Source organism: Tiliqua scincoides, chromosome 3, assembly GCF_035046505.1.
Source record: "Tiliqua scincoides isolate rTilSci1 chromosome 3, rTilSci1.hap2, whole genome shotgun sequence".
NCBI classification, from domain to species: Eukaryota; Metazoa; Chordata; class Lepidosauria; order Squamata; family Scincidae; genus Tiliqua; species Tiliqua scincoides.
Genome location: NC_089823.1, coordinates 4301332 through 4322828, shown reverse-complemented (window position 1 = coordinate 4322828; position 21497 = coordinate 4301332). Strand labels below are relative to the sequence as shown.

Here is a 21497-nt window from a genome sequence, read left to right as displayed (position 1 = left end):
TCCAGGTCTACAGAGCTTGCGTCCTGAGTACACTTCTGTACTGCAGCGAGTCATGGACTCTTTGCTCACAACAGGAGAGGAAGCTGAACGCTTTCCACATGCGCTGCCTCCGACGCATTCTTGGCATCACCTGGCAGGACAAAGTTCCAAACAACACAGTCCTGGAAAGTGTTGGAATCCCTAGCATGTATGCACTGCTGAAACAGAGACGCCTGCGTTGGCTGGGTCATGTCGTGAGAATGGATGATGGCCGGATCCCAAAGGATCTCCTCTATGGAGAACTCGTGCAGGGAAAGCGCCCTACAGGTAGACCACAGCTGCGATACAAGGACATCTGCAAGAGGGATCTGAAGGCCTTGGGGATGGACCTCAACAAGTGGGAAACCCTGGCCTCTGAGCGGCCCGCTTGGAGGCAGGCTGTGCAACATGGCCTTTCCCAGTTTGAAGAGACACTTGGCCAACAGTCTGAGGCTAAGAGGCAAAGAAGGAAGGCCCATAGCCAGGGAGACAGACCAGGGACAGACTGCACTTGCTCCCAGTGTGGAAGGGATTGTCACTCCCGGATTGGCCTTTTCAGCCACACTAGACGCTGTGCCAGAACCACCTTTCAGAGCGCGATACCATAGTCTTTCGAGACTGAAGGTTGCCAACTACTAGCTATGCTACAGCTGTGTCCTCTGTTGTGTATCATTTATCCATTCTCAGGGCATCTGTTTTGGCAGGGGTTTGCCCCTGTAACCAGAGGAGGCCGGGTGTAAAAGGTTCAAGAAGAGGATCCTGGAATTCTCAGGCAACCAAACCAAAGATCTCAGGGCAGAATATGTTGCTTCCTTTCATTTTACCCTTGCAACAACCTCCTGAGGTTGCCCTGTTATATTGTGTTGAGCCCTGGGACATCCCGTGGGTGTTCGGACTAAAGAGCTTTAGGGCTGAACCCAGCTTTTCCCAATCCCAGCCCAGTAGTGTAACCACTACACCGCACTGGCTCACAGTGCTTTCTTGTGCTGGATGACACTGCTATCCAGGAGCAGTGCCGCTCCCTGGAAGGTTGTGTCTCCCTGCCACTGGCATTGCTTTGGGGGCTGGTCAACTGCAGGTAGTAGCAGCAATAGTGTGCTCCCACCATGCCACAACTGGGGCCACAGGGCCCTTGTAGGTGGGAGCCCAACCTGAGTCTCAGCAGCAGCAGGTAAGAGCTTGGTGATGGGGAGAATGGATGGATTGGGGAGGGAAAACAGTGCCTGGGTGGCAGGCTGGCAGGCTGGCAGGTAGGTGCATGTGGGTGTGTGTGCGTGCGTGCGCGTGCGCGCTCCTGGAAAAGAGAGAGAGAGAGAGAGAATTGATAGATGGATGAAAGATGCAATAGTGGGGAGGGGTAAGCTTGGGAAGTGATCCCTCCTATTGGAATTGGGTCTGATACACCTACACCATGGCTTCCTCACAAAGAAGCTGCTTGAACCATTCACTAATGAGGCTATACTATATATCCAAAACTAGACATGATAGGGCAAAATGGATGTCATTTTTGGAATCGGCACCCCAAATTCATATCAAACCACCATAAAGTTTGGGGAAAACATAAGAACATAAGAACAGCCCCACTGGATCAGGCCATAGGCCCATCTAGTCCAGCTTCCTGTATCTCACAGCGGCCCACCAAATGCCCCAGGGAGCACACCAGATAACAAGAGACCTCATCCTGGTGCTCTCCCCTACATCTGGCATTCTGACTTAACCCATTCCTAAAATCAGGAGGTTGCGCATACACATCATGGCTTGTACCCCATAATGGATTTTTCCTCCAGAAACTCGTCCAATCCCCTTTTAAAGGCGTCTAGGCTAGACGCCAGCACCACATCCTGTGGCAAGGAGTTCCACAGACCGACCACGCGCTGAGTAAAGAAATATTTTCTTTTGTCTGTCCTAACCCGCCCAACACTCAATTTTAGTGGATGTCCCCTGGTTCTGGTATTATGTGAGAGTGTAAAGAGCATCTCCCTATCCACTCTGTCCATCCCCTGCATAATTTTGTATGTCTCAATCATGTCCCCCCTCAAGCGTCTCTTTTCTAGGCTGAAGAGGCCCAAACGCCGTAGCCTTTCCTCATAAGGAAAGTGCCCCAGCCCCGTAATCATCTTAGTCGCTCTCTTTTGCACCTTTTCCATTTCCACTATGTCTTTTTTGAGATGCGGCGACCAGAAAACTTTTCTGACCCTTAGTTTTGTAGGCCTGTGTAATCAAGTCCCTGTCTTTCTCTGTAAAATATTGGAAGGTATGATTTTATTGTCCTGACAATTGCAACAGTAGTGCCATAATCACCAATATTTTTACCTGTGAAACTTAAATCTAGAAGTTCTGCAGCAACATATCTGGCTGTAAAAATATTTTAAAGCATTACTTTAAACATCATTCTGTAAAAGAAAATATTGGATCAAAGGTCCAAAGAATCACGATGCTTTCTAGGAAGAACAACGGTCGGGCAGCACAAGGTTTTTCCATTTTCCATTTCCCCTCCAAATTTCCATTTTTCTCTGATGTTTCTCCCTTTTTCCTGGGCACTGGCATTGCCCAGCTCCACCCTGGCACCAGAGTTTTATTTGTATTTGGATCTTTCAAGAGTTGGCAACTGTGTGACATCACCAGACCCTGCCTTTGGGTGGAATGCTGCCAGCCTGGCAACTTTGCCTCCACAATCCTTCTTCTGTCTCTCTCTGGGTGTGCATATGTGTGTCCTCAACTGAAGATAACAAGCTTATGTCACAATACATTTGTGAGTCTTTAAAGTGCCAGCGGCCTCTGTGTTGTTGTTGCTGCAACAGACGCACCTTCATTTATCTCTGTTTTTGCAACTTTCATTTTCTGTAGGTCAGCAAAGCCGCATTCTGGGAATAAGAACATAAGAACATAAGAACAGCCCCACTGGATCAGGCCATAGGCCCATCTAGTCCAGCTTCCTGTATCTCACAGCGGCCCACCAAATGCCCCAGGGAGCACACCAGATAACAAGAGACCTCGTCCTGGTGCTCTCCCCTACATCTGGCATTCTGACTTAACCCATTCCTAAAATCAGGAGGTTGCGCATACACATCATGGCTTGTACCCCATAATGGATTTTTCCTCCAGAAACTCATCCAATCCCCTTTTAAAGGCGTCTAGGCTAGACGCCAGCACCACATCCTGTGGCAAGGAGTTCCACAGACTGACCACGCGCTGAGTAAAGAAATATTTTCTTTTGTCTGTCCTAACCCGCCCAACACTCAATTTTAGTGGATGTCCCCTGGTTCTGGTATTATGTGAGAGTGTAAATAGCATCTCCCTATCCACTCTGTCCATCCCCTGCATAATTTTGTATGTCTCAATCATGTCCCCCCTCAAGCGTCTCTTTTCTAGGCTGAAGAGGCCCAAACGCCGTAGCCTTTCCTCATAAGGAAGGTGCCCCAGCCCCGTAATCAGCTTAGTCGCTCTCTTTTGCACCTTTTCCATTTCCACTATGTCTTTTTTGAGATGCGGCGACCAGAACTGGACACAGTACTCCAGGTGTGGCCTTACCATCGATTTGTACAACGGCATTATAATATTAGCCGTTTTGTTCTCAATACCCTTCCTAATGATCCCAAGCATAGAATTGGCCTTCTTCACTGCCGCCGCACATTGGGTCGACACTGCAGTGAAGTGCAGTGAAGTGCACATTGGGTCGGAATGCAGCAGAGATGGCAGCTGTGGCCATATTTGGGGGGGGGAGCATGAAGAAACCAGACCATTTCTACTATTACTTTCTGTGCCCTATAGTGTTCCCTGCTGACCCCCAATATCCATTACGTTCTCTCCTTCTACTCTAGAGGAAACCTTCTGTGACAACCTCTAAATTTCCTCCAGGCCTGGGGAGAGTGGGGGGTGACCAGAGATCTCCCCCTGCTGAGGCTGATTCATCACCTAAGCCCAGCCATTCACAGCTTTTGACAGCTTTCCCTGCTAAAGGCCTCCTGGGGTCATTGCATTGTTTCTTCTATAGCTGTTTTCTCCTTGGCTGGGGTGATGTAAGAATCTGACAGCCTCCCTAGGAATGCCATTGAGATGCCAAATGAGCGCTTGGTATTTCATTTACAGCTTTTGTCAGGGGTGGAACACCTGGTGGTGTCCAGCAAAGGGTATCTCAGCAAGGAAACAAACCAGACAGAGCCAGCACCACTGCCAGGCAGCCATGCCTTTGTTGCACTGGCCAGGGTGCAAAAGACAGCTGGAGAAGCACAGCTAGAATCTGCATCCTTCTTGGGTTCTCACAAAAAGCCTGCAAGGCCTACACAGCCTGCACTTTCCCTGTCTCTCCAGGGCTGCTTCACATTTGGATTTCTTGGAGTTCCATTTCTAAATTAATTTTGAATCTTTGTGGGATTCCTGCCCCCATCCTTAAGTTTTCCACCTCCCACAGTGGATGACAATGTGAAACTGAGAAACAATGAACCCCATGAAACAATTAAAAAAAACTGAAGAAAGACAGTAAATATACCGAAGACAGAGCCACATGGATTAAAAGCCAAACTAGCTAGCATGCAGGGGCATAGCTAGAGGGGGTGCAAAGTACTACGTTCTCTTGTTATCTGGTGTGAGGTCTCTTGTTATCTGGTGTGCTCCCTGGGGCATTTGATGGGCTGCTGTGAGATATAGGAAGGTGGACTAGATGGGCCTGTGGCCTGATCCAGTGGGGCTGTTCTTATGTTCTTGACTACAATTCCCAGGAAGCCTTGCAGGTCTCTTGTTCTCTGGTGTGCTCCCTGGGGCATTTGGTGGGCTGCTGTGAGATACAGGAAGCTGGACTAGATGGGCCTGTAGCCTGATCCAGTGGGGCTGTTCTTATGATCTTGACTACAATTCCCAGGAAGCCTTGCAGGTCTCTGGTGTGCTCCCTGGGGCATTTGGTGGGCCGCTGTGAGATACAGGAAGCTGGACTAGATGGGCCTCTGGCCTGATCCAGTGGGGCTGTTCTTATGTTCTTAAGTTTTACAGAGAGCTTCACCGCAGCCTTCAGGTGGCCACTTCCCCTCAGAGTCATTCCAGCAGAAGCAAAATGGAGGCATTTGCTGGCACTAGGGAAAGGAGAAGTGAAGGACCCCAGAACTGTCAGAGGAAGAATTGCAAAAGCAATGAAAATGGGAACAAGGAATGGGGAAGTTGGTCAACCCCTTAAAGTTAGCTGTAAACAAATGAGCTTGTCATTTGTTACCAAGCTTCTTCTACACAAGTGATACCTTGCTCATCATGACCTCCTGCTCTTAGGGTTGCTAATCCTCCAAGATGGTCCTGGAGGCTTCCAGAATCAGCAACAATCCCCAGGTGACTACTGAAAGCAATCCAGGAGATTTTAACAGAGCTTCCGGGAATGTCCATCATTAGATCATATTGGAAGAAAAATCTCCAGAAATAGCTTAAGTCAAGGTTGGCAACCTGAACTGACTGGCTGTGCACTGCTGTGAATCTGTGTCGGGCTTTGATCTCCTGCAGGGTCAGGGTACGATGGGAGACCATCTTAAAGATTGGTTTAGTTGTAAGTTCAGTTATCTTCAACCACTGTGTGATGGCACATTGATGTGCCGTGAATGGTCAGCAAGTGTGCTGTGGGAGTTTGGGGGAGGGTCATTCATTACTAATAGGGCCATTGGGGGGAGAGTGCCCCCCCCACCAGCAGCATGGTGCGCCTTAACAATTTTAGTGCCTTGTCAGTGTTCCTTAAGAACATAGAACATAAGAACAGCCCCGCTGAATCAGGCCACAGGCCCATCTAGTCCAGCTTCCTGTATCTTACAGCGGCCCACCAAATGCCCCAGGGAGCACACCAGATAACAAGAGACCTGCAAGGCCTCCTGGGAATTGTAGTTAAGAACATAAGAACAGCCCCACTGGATCAGGCCATAGGCCCAGCTAGTCCAGCTTCCTGTATCTCACAGCGGCCCACCAAATGCCCCAGGGAGCACACCAGATAACAAGAGACCTGCAAGGCCTCCTGGGAATTGTAGTTAAGAACATAAGAACAGCCCCACTGGATCAGGCCACAGGCCCATCTAGTCCAGCTTCCTGTATCTCACAGCGGCCCACCAAATGCCCCAGGGAGCACACCAGATAACAAGAGACCTGCAAGGCCTCCTGGGAATTGTAGTTAAGAACATAAGAACAGCCCCACTGGATCAGGCCACAGGCCCATCTAGTCCAGCTTCCTGTATCTCACAGCGGCCCACCAAATGCCCCAGGGAGCACACCAGACAACAGGAGACCTGCATCCTGGTGCCCTCCCTTGTGCCCACTCCTGGTGCCATCCTGGTGCCCACTCCTTGAAATGAAAAAGGATGAAAATAACTGGTTAATCAATTGGAGATGAGTTCTGTTGGAAGGGTTAGACAGACAGCATGTTGGAAACAAATTATGTTGCTTTAAGATGGCAACGTTTTGCCTGCCTTGAGTTTCTTTTACAATTTGTGTGTTTGGCACATCTTAATAAAAGCTTAAAAGCTTCCCACCCAGCTTTGCCTGGCTCAGAATCACCATACACTGTGCCTACTAGATCTGAAGGGGGAAAGGAAAATAGGAAGTCCGTTCTCTGGTTTTTAAAAGGCCACAAACCACACATTTCCCAACAACTGGCACTCTCAAAAGCAAGGTCCCCTCCACTAATTTGAAAATAGCTGTGATGGGGTGATATGTTCTGCTAATCCCAAAAATGCCCATCCCCTGCCAGTAATGCCCCTTTTCTTAGTATTACTGTAACAAATCAGGGCAGTGATATTCTACCTAAAAAAAAACCACAGTCCTAAATCAGATATTATAAACTAGGACAGCGGTCACCAAACTTGTGACTGTTGTGTAGTGCAAAAGCAGTCCCTGTTTGGACCAGCACTTACCATTCCGCCACATGGCTCACAAGAAGCCCCTCCAATCACCACAGCACAACCCTCTGGGCAATTGTGTCTGTAACTTACTGTCCCAACAGGCTTTGCACCAATTTCTGGGCAGATGCAACTGCACAGGGGGTGGCGGGACAGAGATTGGAGGGGCTTCTTGTGAGCAGCACGGCAGAATGGTAAGCACTGCCCATAGTGGGGAGGGATTCATGTCAGCTTTGAGTTCCGAGGGAAGCAGAATCACAGCTTACAAGTTGGTTCAGGGGGGCAGGTGTAGTTTGCTGAGTCAGCAGAATCAGCAGGCACCTGGGACTGACACACCCTGGGTGTGACTAAGCCAGCATTGATTGGCTAAGCTAACTACATAAGGTTAGTCTGCTGGAGCTTCCAGTGCAGCAGTAGGGGAGTTGATGGAGATAACTGAGGAACTGCTGCCAGTAACTGAGGAGGCTGGATACTGTATGTATATGTTATTACTGACTTATGGACTGACCCTTTGAATGTGTATTGTTGGAAACTGATTTGGATTTGTTATACTTGGATTGACTGCTCTTTGTGATGACTCTTGGACTGCTAACTGACTACTCTGCTTGTGATATCCCTTGCTCAAATACATCTGCTGAAAGTACTCTGCTGTATTTGCTGTTTTTCTTGCAACCTGCTCACATTGGGACAAAACAGGGATCCTACACCAATCATCCCATTTAAACTAACCTTAACAATTCAGTGTCACACTGGATCTGGCCCACAGACTATGGCTTGGTGAATGTTGAATTAGGGAATTTATCAATGTCCTAACATATCTATTTGCTGTAATAAGCAGATAACCCCATCCCGTTTTATATGTGATTGGGGTAAACCCTGTTGCTGTCACATCTAGTGTACCTGTTGTGCCAAACTAGACATGACATTAAGCACATCATCTAGATCAGGGGTGTCAAACATGAAGCCCACAGACCAAATGTGGCCCTCAGAAGCAATTTATTCAGGCCCCGTTATAACTGAACTCTCTCTCTCATATCTTGAAAATATGAATAAGATTTGCATATTTTCTGTCAATTGCAGCTAATGACTTTCTATGTGAGAACAAAGTGCTTATTTCATTCTCCTAATTGTTTTTTTATTTTTTTTAAGGAGGGTTCTAGGGGAGTTCCCATTATTAGCACTGAGAGCTGGTTCAAGTGAGACATCAGACAGCACAGCTGCTAATCCCTAGCACTGTTCCCCACTGAACACCAGCAAAGGAGGTTGGTTCTCTCTCAGGAAAGCCTTATTGGAGAAGAGAGACAGTAAAAGAGAAACTAGTCATGTACCCAGGACTCCAACTGGACTTTTGCTCGGGGACTGTTCAGGCAAAGACAACCCAAAGACAGATCTTGATCCGGTCCAACAGAGGGACTTGGAAGAGAAAGGATGAGGCTTCTTCGATCTCAGAAACTGCCTTGGGCCAGCCTACAGCCCAATAGCTGGACCCTGCTAACTGGTTAAGAGGCACTTTTTCAAGTGGGTGCTCCTCTTTTATTTAGCAGGGGGAGAGTAACTGGCCCACCTCACCCCAGCAGTGTCTTTTCTAGTGGCTGTCTGCTGGTGTTGCATCTTTTTAGATTGTGAGCCCTTTTGGGACAGGGAGCCATTAGATATTTATTTTCTCTGTAAACCGCTTTGTGAACTTTTTGTTGAAAAGCGGTATATAAATACCGTTGTTGGTGGTGGTGTTCACAGCTGGGCATTGGGGCAGTGATCTGGATGTAGAGGAGATCAAGATCACTCCATTGTCATGGACAGATCACTTCCTGGTAAGGTTTAGGCTTGTTGCGACTTCCTACCTCCACAGAGGCAGGGGACCGTTTTCTATGGTCCGCCCCCCGGAGGCTAATGGATCCTGAAGAATTCCTGAGGGCTCTGGGGGATTTCCCCACTGTCAAGACTGGGTCTCATCTGAGGCCCTGGTTGATCTCTGGAATGGGGAAATGACCAGGGCAATGGATGAGATTGCTCTGGAGCGACCTCTGCCATGTCGAAGACTCGGAGCGGCTCCTTGGTTCACTGAGGAGCTGCGAATGATGAAGCGGCAGGGCAGGCGTCTAGAGCGACGGTGGCAGAAAACTTGGGATGAATCCGATCGGACACGGAGTAGAGCTCATTACAGAGCCTATTCCGTGGCGGTGGTAGCAGTGAAGAGATCGTTCTTCTCTGCTACCATTGCGCCTGCTGACAACCATCTGGCAGAGCTATTCCATGTGGTGCGGGGCTTTCTCCATCAGGCCCCACCAGTAAAACAGGAGGAACACACAGTCAGCCGCTGTGACGTGTTTGCACAACATTTTGCAGATAAAATTGATCGTATTCGTCACAACTTGGATGCCACATCGACAATGTCTGATGATGTCCCCTTGGCAACTGCTTGTCCAGTGTTGTGGGATTCTTTTCAGCTTGTACAGCCTGAGGATGTGGACAGACTCCTTTGGAGTGTGAGGCCATCTGCCTGCCTGCTTGACCCTTGCCCAGCTTGGCTGATAAGAGCTGCCCGGGGTGGACTGGCTGAGTGGACAAGGAGGGTGGTCAACTCTTCCTTGATGGAGGGGACGTTGCCATGTGCTTTGAAACAGGCGGTGGTTTGCCCCCTCCTGAAGAGGCCCTCCCTGGATTCCACTGTGTGGGATAACTACCGGCCAGTCTCCAACATCCCGTTTCTGGGCAAGGTAATTGAGCGGGTGGTGGCGTCCCAACTCCACAGGGTCTTGGATGAAGCAGATTATCTGGATCCTTTTCAATCTGGTTTCAGGCCGGGCTTCGGGACGGAAACTGCCTTGGTCGCCTTGGTGGATGACCTATGCCGGGGACTGGACAGGGGGAGTGTGTCCCTGTTGGTCCTGCTGGACCTCTCAGTGGCTTTCGATACCATCGACCATGGTATCCTTCTGGGCTGATTGGCTGAGCTGGGGGTTGGAGGCACTGTTTTGCTGTGGTTCCACTCCTACTTGGAGGATCGGTCCCAGATGGTGTGCTGGGGGATGCCTGTTCGACACCCTGGCCCTTGAGGTGCGGGGTGCCACAGGGTTCAGTTCTGTCCCCCATGCTATTTAACATCTACATGAAACCGCTGGGAGAGGTCATCTGGGGGTTTGGAGTGGGGTGCCTTCAATATGCCGATAACACCCAGCTCTATCTCCTCCAGACTCCAGGGTGGCAGTTGAGGGCCTGGAGCGCTGCCTGGAGGCAGTGAGGATCTGGATGGGGGCTAACAAGCTGAAATTAAATCTGGATAAGACACAGGCTCTCCTGGTTCGGAAATCCTCGATGCAGGTGCTGGACTATCGGCTTGCGCTGAATGGTGGTTGCACTCCCCATGAAGGAGCAGGTCCGCAGCTTGGGGGTCCACCTGGACTCACAGCTGCTCCTGGATTCCCAGGTGGCGGCTGTGGCTAGGGGGGCCTTCACTCAGCTTCGGCTGGTGCGCCAGCTGCGGCCATACTTGGATCGTGCAGACTTGACCACGGTGATCCATGCCACGGTGACATCGAGGTTAGATTATTGTAACGCGCTCTATGTGGGGCCGCCCTTGAAGACAGTTCGGAAATTGTAACTAGTGCAGAATGCGGCAGCCCGTGTAGTTACTGGAGGTAGGCGGTTTGACTCTGTCAGTCCACTTCTCCAGTGGCTGCATTGGCTGCCCATTTGTTTCCGGGCCCATTTCAAGGTGCTGGTTTTGACCTTTAAAGCCCTATACTGCTCTGGGCCAGGGTATCTCATTGAACACCTACTCCCGTACAATCTGGCTCGTCTGCTTAGGTCATCAGAGAAGGCCTTTTTACAAGTGCAGCCACCTAGGTAGGTACGTGGAGCGGTGGCAAGAAATAGGGCCTTCTCAGTAGTGGCACCAATGCTATGGAATTCCCTTCCCCTTGACTTAAGAATGGCTCCCTCTCTTTAGACTTTTCGGTGAGACCTGAAGACCCTTCTGTTTAAACAAGCCTTCTGAGTTCTCAGCCTTTTTAACATCTTTTCAACACCTTTTAATATTTTTTAAATACTTGATTACAGGCCTGATTCTTTTATGATTTGCTGCTCTATGCTTTGTACCTGATTACTTTTTATCTGACTACTGTTTTTATATGTGTTTATCTGTTTTTTAAATTATGTTTTAAATCTGTTTTAACCTGTTGTAAGCTGCCTTGAGTCCCTTCAGGGAGAAAGGCGGGGTAAAAATAAAGTTATTATTATTATTACAGCCCATGTGGCAGGCTGGAGGTTCTTTTAAGGATTGGAGTAGGGAATATGCCAGGTCAAGGTACCAGAATCCTTTATTTCTAAGATAAAGCATACAAAGTAAACAGAGGTCATAAAGCTCACAGAGTGGCATAGTGATGTGCAGGTGTCGAAGGTTGAGAGTGAGTTGAAATAAATTAGTGTGAGATTGGGGGGAGGGGGTTTACTTTGTGCTAACTGCCCAAAGTATACTGGTTTTCAGCTAATGATAAATGTGCCCAGGCTGTTGCCAGAGTTCTTCCCAGCTTATCAGGTCACATGCAGCTGACAATGATTAGGCTGATGTGGGACAGAGAGATGTCCTCACCATTAGGGAGAAGGAGTTGTGCCACAGGTACAGCATAATTGGTGCACATGAAGTCTGGACAGGGCCAAGGGGATGGGCCTGGTCTTAGTGTCCAATCCTTGTAACAGCAACAACTAGAGCTCTTGGGTTGTGTCCAAGTTTTTGTTACAGCTAAGCAAAAAGCAGGCATCTTCCTAGGGTTGGGAGACCATACAAGGTGGAGAGCAGGTGCTGGGCCTGCCCTGGTTGTCACAGAAAGTATGTTGGTTTTCATTTAATACCTAGTCAGAAGATTGCTGCAGAACTTAGGGGTGGCATCCCATTAGGCACCAGGGCTGTCCTAGCAACTGTTACCCTGCACATGCCTGATCTTGTCTGATCTCAGAAGCTAAGCAGGGTCAGGCCTGGTTAGTACTTGGATGGGAGACCGCCAGGGAATACCGGGTGCTGTAGGCTTATACCATGATCTCAGAAGCTAAGCAGGGTCAGGCCTGGTTAGTACTTGGATAGGAGACCACCAGGGAATACCGGGTGCTGTAGGCCTATACCATAGTCTTTCGAGACTGAAGGTTGCCAACCAACCAACCAATCCCTGTCCCTTAATGGTTGAGCACCTGCTTTGCATGCAGAAGGTCAGTCCCTGGCAGCATCTTCAGGTAGGGCTGGGAAAAACGCTTGTCTGAAAGCTGGAGAGCAGCTGCCAGTAGTGAGTGTTCAAGAGATCTGTGTAACATTTCAACATTTGTGCAACATTTTTGATCTGAGATGGCCACAAGACCAAAAAAATGTGTGACTGTAACTCTTCTCCTGCCGTCTTCAGTTCTCTTAAAAACAATGGCCATTCTCCAGTCTGGGTTATGATCTCTAATGTTCACTATATATGTGAAACCTATAATATATTTAAGCTCAATAAAAAAATGTTCACTCTCTGCACTTCTTTTCTGACCATTATTATTATTATTCATTTCATATCATGACTATCACTGAAAATAATTTTGTCATGGGGAGGGCACCAAAAATTTATGAGCCCCGGATGTCAAATGACCTTCATATGCCACTGCTGGTAAGTTGCCTGCTTTCCTCTGGTCAGGTGTGCCAAATCCTACTACATTTGAATTGAGTTGGCACTCATGGCTAGAATTTAAAACAAATTGCACCGATAAGTGAGAAACTAATATTTTGTTTTTGCAAGATGAAGTACAAAGTATCTCTCCCCTTCAAGGAAACTAAATACCCAGTGAGCTGTTGAGGTTTGGACTGTCCACTGAGCTGCTAGGTCTCCCTCACCAGTGCTCTCGGATTCTCAGGAATATCCAGTTGCAAATTCTTTTGCATCAGAATGAATCAGGGAAAACTGAGCGCCTCAAATCAAACTCTCCTATTTGAAAAATGTTGCATTAGAATCTTCTAAAGGCCAAGCTAGATGAGACATGATGAGGGATGCATGCATGGGGGACAATTTGGATCACAGCCATTGTGCAGTGTGTGTGTGTAGGTGGCTAACTCTTTCCTCCTGCTTGATTGCACAATGCAAACCTCCCACCCTCACAAGCTGCTATATGCAAAAACATATAGATATAATATGGGTGCCTGTAGTCTTTCCTCTCTGCAGGTGATAGCAGCACTAGAGTGGGGTCAATGGGTAAGGTAAAAGGGTCAGAATTTGTCTCCCTTCATGGCTACATCCCAATCTAGTTCAGCCCCCCTCCCCAATTGCTTTTCACCACAAAGTTATCAGAGATACATTCACACACCCCTGATGCCACTTTAGTTTAGCACTTAGTTTTACTCATCCAAAACTTGCCCAGTCTGGAGTCACTTCTTTTGCAAATCTCAAAGTATTCCATATTACTCTGAACTAGCTAACTAGTTGTAGGAAGCCTGAATGTCTGAACACCTGGGATTGTAACATATCTCAGAATTAACTATCAAGAGAAAATCAAGTGTCTTGCCCTTTTGGTTGTTCAGAAAAGCTGTTGAAGATCATATAAAGCACCCAAGAACTGGCATGTCAGTCAGAAGAGTGGACCACTCAGCTCAGTTTTCCATCTACCAACAGCACCCTCTCAGCCAAATAAGGGCCCAATCCTATACAACTTTCCAACACTTATACAGCTCAATCAATCAATCAACAGTATTTATATACTGCTTTTCAACTAAAACTATTTTCAACTATACAGCTGCATCAAAAGTGGGGGGGGGGGAGTCACTGTGGCCTCCTCAAGGTAAAGGAAAGGAAGAAGTTGCCATTTAAGATTTGGTAACTCCAGTTAGACTATAGTAAGGTAGAGGAGTTGGGGGGGAAGCACTAAGTTTCTTTAGGTGCTGAGAGATGCCCATGTAAAATGACCCCTCTCCCTTAGTTTCCATCCCTGTCATGGTTTCAAAAGCAAAGTGGAAGCACAATCCTACACACATTTGTTCAGAAGCAAGTTTCATTGTATTCCATAGGACTTACTCCAAGGAAAGTGGGAAAGTTTTATAGGATTGCAGCAGATCAACTTGGGAGTAATATACACTTACCTGGGAGTAAGTCCCGTTGAACTCAGTGGGGCTTACTTTTGAGTAGATACGCATAGGCTCGTACTGTGAATTTTCTCATTTTCTGTGCTGTTCATATTTAGCATGGAGGTGTTGTTATGACACTGCAGGGAACCAAAAAGGTGTTAGTCTGAGTCAGCTCTGATTTCCATGTATCAGAGCTAATACTAGAACTCTTATTAAATTATGTGAGAGTTATCAAGTTGGTTCCTGGTTTTTTAATTGGTAACTGATTTGTTGGGTGACTGACCTGTACTGTGATCTACTGAAATAAATACAGTTAATGGGGGTTACATGAACCCTAGTGATGCCACTGTATTTAGGCTGTGCGTATGATACTGTAATTTATTCTGTGTTTATACAGAAGGTACAGGAGGAGGTCCATCCTGGGGGTGATGCAATGAGCTCTCACTTCGGGTGATGCAAACCCTAATGACACCTCTGGCTAGGGTGATGATTAAAGGCCTCAAATATGTTTTGGGGGAGGGGTAGTGTTCTACATTCCGAGCACTAAGCATCCACCAGTGATGATTCTCTTATTTATATATCTACAGAAAAGTTTAAGCCTCAGTATTGTTATTTGCATGCAAACAAAGGACAGGGTGAAATTCTAGTCTAATGCATTTATTATAATCTTTACAATTGCAAAACTGGTTCCCATGAAGGAAGCAGCCACAGGAAAGGCTTTTCATGAGATCAGCCAGTGTGAATGACAAAGCCAGACAAGCAGAATATTAAGAGATGCAAATGACCGTTGCTTTCATTTTTGCAAAGTAATCTGAGAGCCTAGGGGAATGAGGAGGGTATGTAATTAATTGCTGTATTTTAAATTAATGGCCAGAACTTATTCAGATGTCATGCCAACACTGCACAGAAGCCCTCTTGTTGCCCATCGTATTCTAAGCCCAACCTGGCAACACCACCCCAACAGCACACCAATGCCTGTTCCTATATTCCTTTAAAAACAGGCTGATTTCATGTGGCTTCTTCCTACAATACTCTGGTAACGTTGGAACTCAGGCGGTCCTGTTGGAGGAACTGACCTGGTCATGTCCCATGCCAGTGTTATCCCTCCCGGCATGCCCAAGAATGGGTGCTGTGAGAAGGCCCTTCCTTGATACGCAGGAGCCATGCCATTTAATAATAATAATAATAATAATAATAATATACAGTATTTATATACCGCCTTTCTTGGTCTTTATTCAAGACTTTATTCAAGGCGGTTTACACAGGCAGGCTTATTAAATCCACGCAGGGATTTTTACAAATTGAAAGAAGGTTCTCTCTTTCAAGAACCACCACATTCAAGATGTTACACTCCGATCTGGTTTTAACATTCTGGCCTCCATCCTCCCACACTCCGAGCAGATGGAACAGCTCAGCTGCAGCTTGCCGGCTGCTTCAAGGTCGCATGGTGCCGGTGGCCTCGAACTGGCGACCTTGTGGATGTTAATCTTCAGGCAAATGGAGGCTCTACCCATTTAGGATTTCAAGAGTAATTTCCTGCATCTTGAATGGAGAGCAGAAGCTTAATGGTCACTGCTACTGTTGAGCCAAAAAGTAGGTGTACTTTTGGTTGGCAACTCTTGACCCTTTTCTTGCTTCCTGTGTGGGGCCTGTAGGCAGAGCTTTCTGGGTCCATGGCAGAGCCCAAACTAGGTGCCACCATGCAGCACTCAAGGCAGCAGTAGTGGCGAAATGGTCTAGCGTTTCCTTTCTTTCCTACCAAAGAGCACGAAAGCATCTCCTCAGTCAGACCAGTTTTCTTTTTATCAGCTGGCAGTTCTACATATCTGCCAGGGATGGGAACTCAAGTCAAGTGACTTGAGCCTGAGTATCGAAAACACACATTTTTCACTGACTCGTACAGACTTGAGTCATGCATGTCAAAAAGTCGGGAAAACACTTGAGTCCGGGGCTGCTGACTTAGAAAGTGCCATGGATTTGAGTGAATTGCTCAGACACAGCTCAGTGAATTGCTCACACTTACTCTGATGTTACACTGCTTCCGGGTCACCAAAAGACATCGTGTGTTGATCCAGAAGCCGGGCATTCAGATCTGCATGAGCAGCAGCAACCAGCGGCACAGTACATTATGTTCAGTCAGGAGGCAGAGACAGGACTGGAACTGGAGGGAAATGGTTAATTTTTTTTTTGTTTGGGGTTTTAACTATTTGCAAAAGGTGCTGGACGTATCCAGAACACAAGGGAGGGAGGTGCTTAGTCTTGTCACCCAGTCTACCCATCCCCAGACTGTTCATGAATCCCCCACAAGCTAGGACAAATGGAAGCAATAAAAAAGGCTGAATCTGTGAAGTGAAAATTTAAGGACACAGGCACTTTAATTAATAGCGATTTGTTTCTCCATACTGGACAGGCAGGATTAATAATGGTGTTTTATAACAAAAGAATTTGCCACAAATCCGGTCTGAAAAACCACAGGAGGGGAACTCAGAAAACAAGTCAAACATCTGGAAATGACTTCGTGAAGACAACCTATAAAAAGCAAGTTGTCAAAGGATGGCAATTACAAAGTAAGGGCTGGTGTGGAAGCACCCCTTGCTAAAAGTCTCATAATTCTAACCAACTTGGAGCTTCTGGGCCACTTTATGGTTTTTTAGATCCAGTTCTGGAAAACAGGCATTTCTGTATGGGCATCTCTTGAACTTTTGCAGGGAAGACCAATGCTATGTGGCAGTGGTTCTCACACATTTAGCACTAGGACCCACTTCTTAGAATGATAATCTGTCAGGACCCACTGGAAGTGATGTCATGACCAGAAGTGACATCATCAAGCAGCAAAAGTGAACAATCCTAGGCTGCAATCCTACCCACACTTACCCAGGAGTAAGTCCCACTGACTATCATTGTTAAAAGAATATACTCTACATAGTAGCTTGTTAAAAGTACAGGTCTGTAACATTTCCCCAAATGCAGTCACATACCATGGGAGCATCAAGTCTAATATATTAAAGACAAAATATTGAAATGAATGGAAACCCACTTGAAATTGGCTCACAACCCACCAAGTGGGTCCCAACCCACAGTTTGAGCAACACTGCTATATGGGGCTAGTGTGTTTATTAAAAGCAGCCTTCTGAATGCCACTAGCTGGGGGGAAACCATGGGAGTGGGCTGTTGATGTCATGACCTGCTGTGGGCTTCCTGGAGGCACTTGTGTGCACTAGTGTAGCTAGAGGGAGTGCAAAGCACTAAGGTTTGCACATTGCTTCACTACCCCTCCCCACCCCTTTCGGGAGCCATTCTGGGCCACTAGAGCAAAACAGAGGCGACACATGCTGCAGTGAGGCATCTAGCAAAACTTAGTGCTTTGTACTCCCTCCAGCTACACCATTGCTTGTGTGATTACTATGGCAAACAGAATGCTGGACTTGATGGGCCTCTGGGCTGATCCAGGAGTTCTGTCTCTAATGCATTCATTTATGTAAATTTATGTAAATATAGTCAAATTTGAAATGTAAATTAATTCTTTCTTTCCCCCCAATTCTCAACACAGTGTCAGAGAGATGATGTGGCCCTCCTGCCAAAATGTTTGCTCACCCCCCCCCCCGGTTAGATAAATCACTGGTCTGACAACATAAGGCAGTTTCATATTGCTTTCCAAGTCTTGCTGATGCAATTAAAGATAACACTGGCTTTATGTGCCCCTGCATCACTGTAGTGCCCCTTATTCTGTTTGCTCCCTCAGTTCACTATCATGTCAATTTCTCATCTTCAGATTACTTTGCATTTGGTTGTTCTTTTCAAAAATATTTTCATTGATTCTTTTTTAAAAATTCATTCTATCTTCTAATATAGTGTTTCTCAATCAGTGGTACTCTTATCACTGGTGGTACCTGAGGTGTTGTCCAGTAGTAGGTGTGGGACCCCTTAGATCCCTACTACCTGGCAGTGAGACCAGCAATGCAATGTGACAAGCAGTAGTAGAAGGATTGGTTTGGTGGGCAGAACTCCAGGGTGCACTTTTTGCACACTCAAAAAAGCCCTCCACCCTGAGCCTCTTAGGCCCAAATCCTAACCAACTTTCCAGCACTGACATAGCTGTGCCAAGGGGTGTGTGCTGCATTCTGCAGTTGGGTGGCAGTCACGAAGGCCTCCTCAAAGTAAGGAAATGTTTGTTTCCTTACCTAGGAACTGCATTGCCCTTATGTTGGTGCTGGAAGGTGAGTTAGGATTGCACTTACTAGTGTTTGTTGCATTGTACAGTGTCAGACAGAGGATGTGGTCCTCCTGCCAAAATGTTTGCCCACCCCTGAGCTATTGCATGGTTGGTGGCTCTTGCGTCTGTATCCTCTGGTTGCTAAATCTAACTTTCCACCTGGTATCCAGTAAATCCTGTGATTTCCTGTGAATTTCAGCTTTGTTTGTAGGGGCTTCATTGCTGTGAAGATAAGCTTCAAAAGGTGAAGGCTATGCCTACTTAAGGCTATAGGACAAAGAGTCCTTGGACCTTCAAGACCAATAGATTTATTGCTGCATGAGCTTCTGTAGGCAATAGAATGAATTTCTGCCAGTGGTTTTAAAAAGAACTTCTGTGCCTTTGCTTGTAGAGAGCCAATACCCAAGTGCTGAGAAGTCAAAGTGTGCCAGTTGGAGGATGTGAGCCAGGATTAATGTCATATTGATATATTAATCAATATATCAATCAAGATGGCATAACCGAACAGGCTTTGCAGAGCAGAGCACTAAGGGCTCAAGCAACTGAGCCGTAGAGAATGATCCAACGAAAATGGCAGTTGGAGAAAATTATACTCTGAGAGCGCAATCCTGTGCACAGTCACTGTGCCAACCAAGGGTACTGCAAACATGCTGTAACGCACATTCATGGCACCCGGAGAGTAGGCAGCAACAGCGGGAAGGCCTGCACTGACAATGCAGCATTCTGAGCCCCCTGGCTGCCAGCATAGACAGGTAATGCGCTGAGTGGAGCGGGGGGAGGATAGCGGGCAGGTGGGGAGAGGGCATTTCTGGGCACGGGGGGGCAGAACAGGGGGTGAATCAGGCCTAGGTGAAGGTGGGATCTCCAGAGACCTCCTCCGCCATATCCTAACCCCCTTCCCAGGTCAGGCAACCTTACATGGGGCTACTCAGACTAAATAGCTGGTGGAGATCCAAGAAGCCCTGTAGGGCATGCTGGGGAAAATATCCCCTTATCCCAAGGAGACCTCCAGCCTGCGCTGAGCTGTACTTTATACAGCTGAGGCCATGTGGCTTCGCTGCACCAGCACAGTTTAGGATTGGGTGGTATCTTTTCTCAGCGATGAAACTTCTTGGGTCAAAATGTGTATATGTGTGTGTTTGTGCTTTCCCATTGGGGAGCACTCAGAAATGGTCTCCCCCGACAACAGTCCGAAGTGGTGCAGTCCCCTGACAGCTCAGGACTCTACCACATTGTGCTTGCTGCCTGTCATGCTCACTGCTTAGGAAAGCGAGAAGTGCAAAATCACACAAAAGCCCCTTGTCCATTTTGGCCCAGTTACTACTGACAGAGCCTTGCTCATGATCCTGCTCTTTCCTGTGCTCTCCTTGTGGAGTCTGATGATGATTCACTAATGAGTCATCCAAGGTGTGATTAACACTGTGGTTGTGAAGAGCCCTTTCTGTTTGCTCTGTCCGCTATTTTTATAGGAGGTGGAAGAATTTCTTGTGGCCATCCCTCCTGTCAAAACTGTCAGCCACTCACAGGAGCCTTACATAACAGAGCTGTTACTTGAGGTGTGATTTGAAGTAGAGAACGAGTGGGCAGATGGGAAAATAAGTTTGTCTGGGAAGGGACAGGGAACATTGATTTGTGCGCAGCTGAATATTTATCTCTGAGCCTCAGACACATGAGCGTTGTTTGACAGTAGTTTTAATGTCATTGGTCTGCTGCCATGTTCTCTTTTAAACTGTGCTCTGCAGCATGTTTACATGAGCAACTACCATAGCTACAGCAAAGAGTGAAGGCGTTGTCTCCTGTAGGCCTTCCTTGTCTCCTTCTCCCACCTCTGGCCTCACTGGGCTGCTCACCAAACCGTAGATAAAATTGCCTTCAAAACCAAACCAACTGGAAGTTGGCCATGCCTGCGTTCACCTATGAGGTTCTTAAGATGATCAGAGAAAAAAGTGTGCAAATTCAAGGTGTGGAAGGTTTTTGACATGAAATATAATGTGCACTTAAAGAGATAAGCTTCATTAAATTGTTGCACTGCAAACCCACACACTGGCATTGCCAGGGTCACATTGTGCCAGGCCCTAAGTTTATTGCCAGATTTGGGTCCATGTACAAGCATTCACTGGGGCCCACATCCAGCTTCCGTCTCTCCTTCAGCCCCAGCACCAGCTCAGTAAACTGAGGACCTTCTGCCTCTGGATGGTGGGCTGTGCTCCTCCCCCTTGCAGGGGAGGCTGATCTCACCCAGAAGGCCTCCCTGTCTTGGGCCTAGGAAGGGAGTGGGACACAATCAGATGGTGAAGGGGAGGGGAGCCAGAAGCCTGCAGGTCTCAACTTGCATGAGCACTTCCTACTTCCTCTGCAACTCATTAGCCAGTGTGGTTGCCATGCATGGTTCATACAGCAGCAGAGATGAAAACTCCCCATATGGGCCACTGTGTAGGCACAGGGCATGGCTCCATGCCTCACAAGGCCTCATGTGTAGTGCCCCTCCACTGAGTTCTAGCTCAGTAGTAGAGTCCAAGCTTTTATGTAGACGGTGCCAGGTTTGGTCCCTGACAGTATCTCCAGGTAGGGCTGAAACCCTGGAGAATCACTGCTAGTCATTGAACAGTACTGTGCTAGAGTCTTAGCAGTATCTCAGGACAGAAGTTCTGCAATACATCAAAGCCCCCCCCCCCCCCAAATTCCAGCCCAGCTGCCTCCCACCCCAGTATATGTATAGGCTGATTGGGATATGATAGAAGGCAGCTGGGTGCCCTCTTGAGTTGCATTAGACCTCTGTCCCAAGGCTGCCCCAAGGCTGCCTTGCATGTCCCAGGACCTCCAGGAAAGGGAGACAAAAGCATTTTCTTCTTTTTGCACCAAGTGCCTCCACATTTGTCTGCAGTGCCTCCAGAACTCTCTGGAAAGCAGCAGACACCCACTCTGGAGATGCTTCTGCCCCCACCAGAAGAAATGTTCCCATTCCAGATTTTAGTATTGGTGGAACTCTGCCCCATCCCTAAGATTACTGTGGCTGTATTTCGGTCATAAGCTGGGCCAAACCATACAGTCTTCTAGAAAGAGCATACAGTACTTTGGTAATGAACAAACCACACACCCCAACAGCTTATCTACAGAGGCGTAGCTAGCGGGGGGCGGAGGGCAGTCTGCCCCGGTTACCACCCTTGAGGGGGGTGTCACACCACATATGCCCCAACATCGCTAACATCTCGGAGGTTAGGAGTAACCCCATCATGCCATATACCATTGGATGTGGAATTTCCAGCAGAATGCAATGCAAAAAAACAGATTGAAATATCTCCTTTCCATCAAAGGTTATGGCCAAAAAACC

At 47.5% G+C, this 21497-nt stretch overlaps 1 pseudogene; it reads left to right on the top strand.

Annotated features, from left to right (window-relative positions):
- Positions 1 to 11784: 11784 nt before the first annotated feature.
- LOC136646499 (5S ribosomal RNA) lies at positions 11785 to 11901 on the top strand (annotated as a pseudogene).
- The last annotated feature ends 9596 nt before the right edge of the window (positions 11902 to 21497 follow it).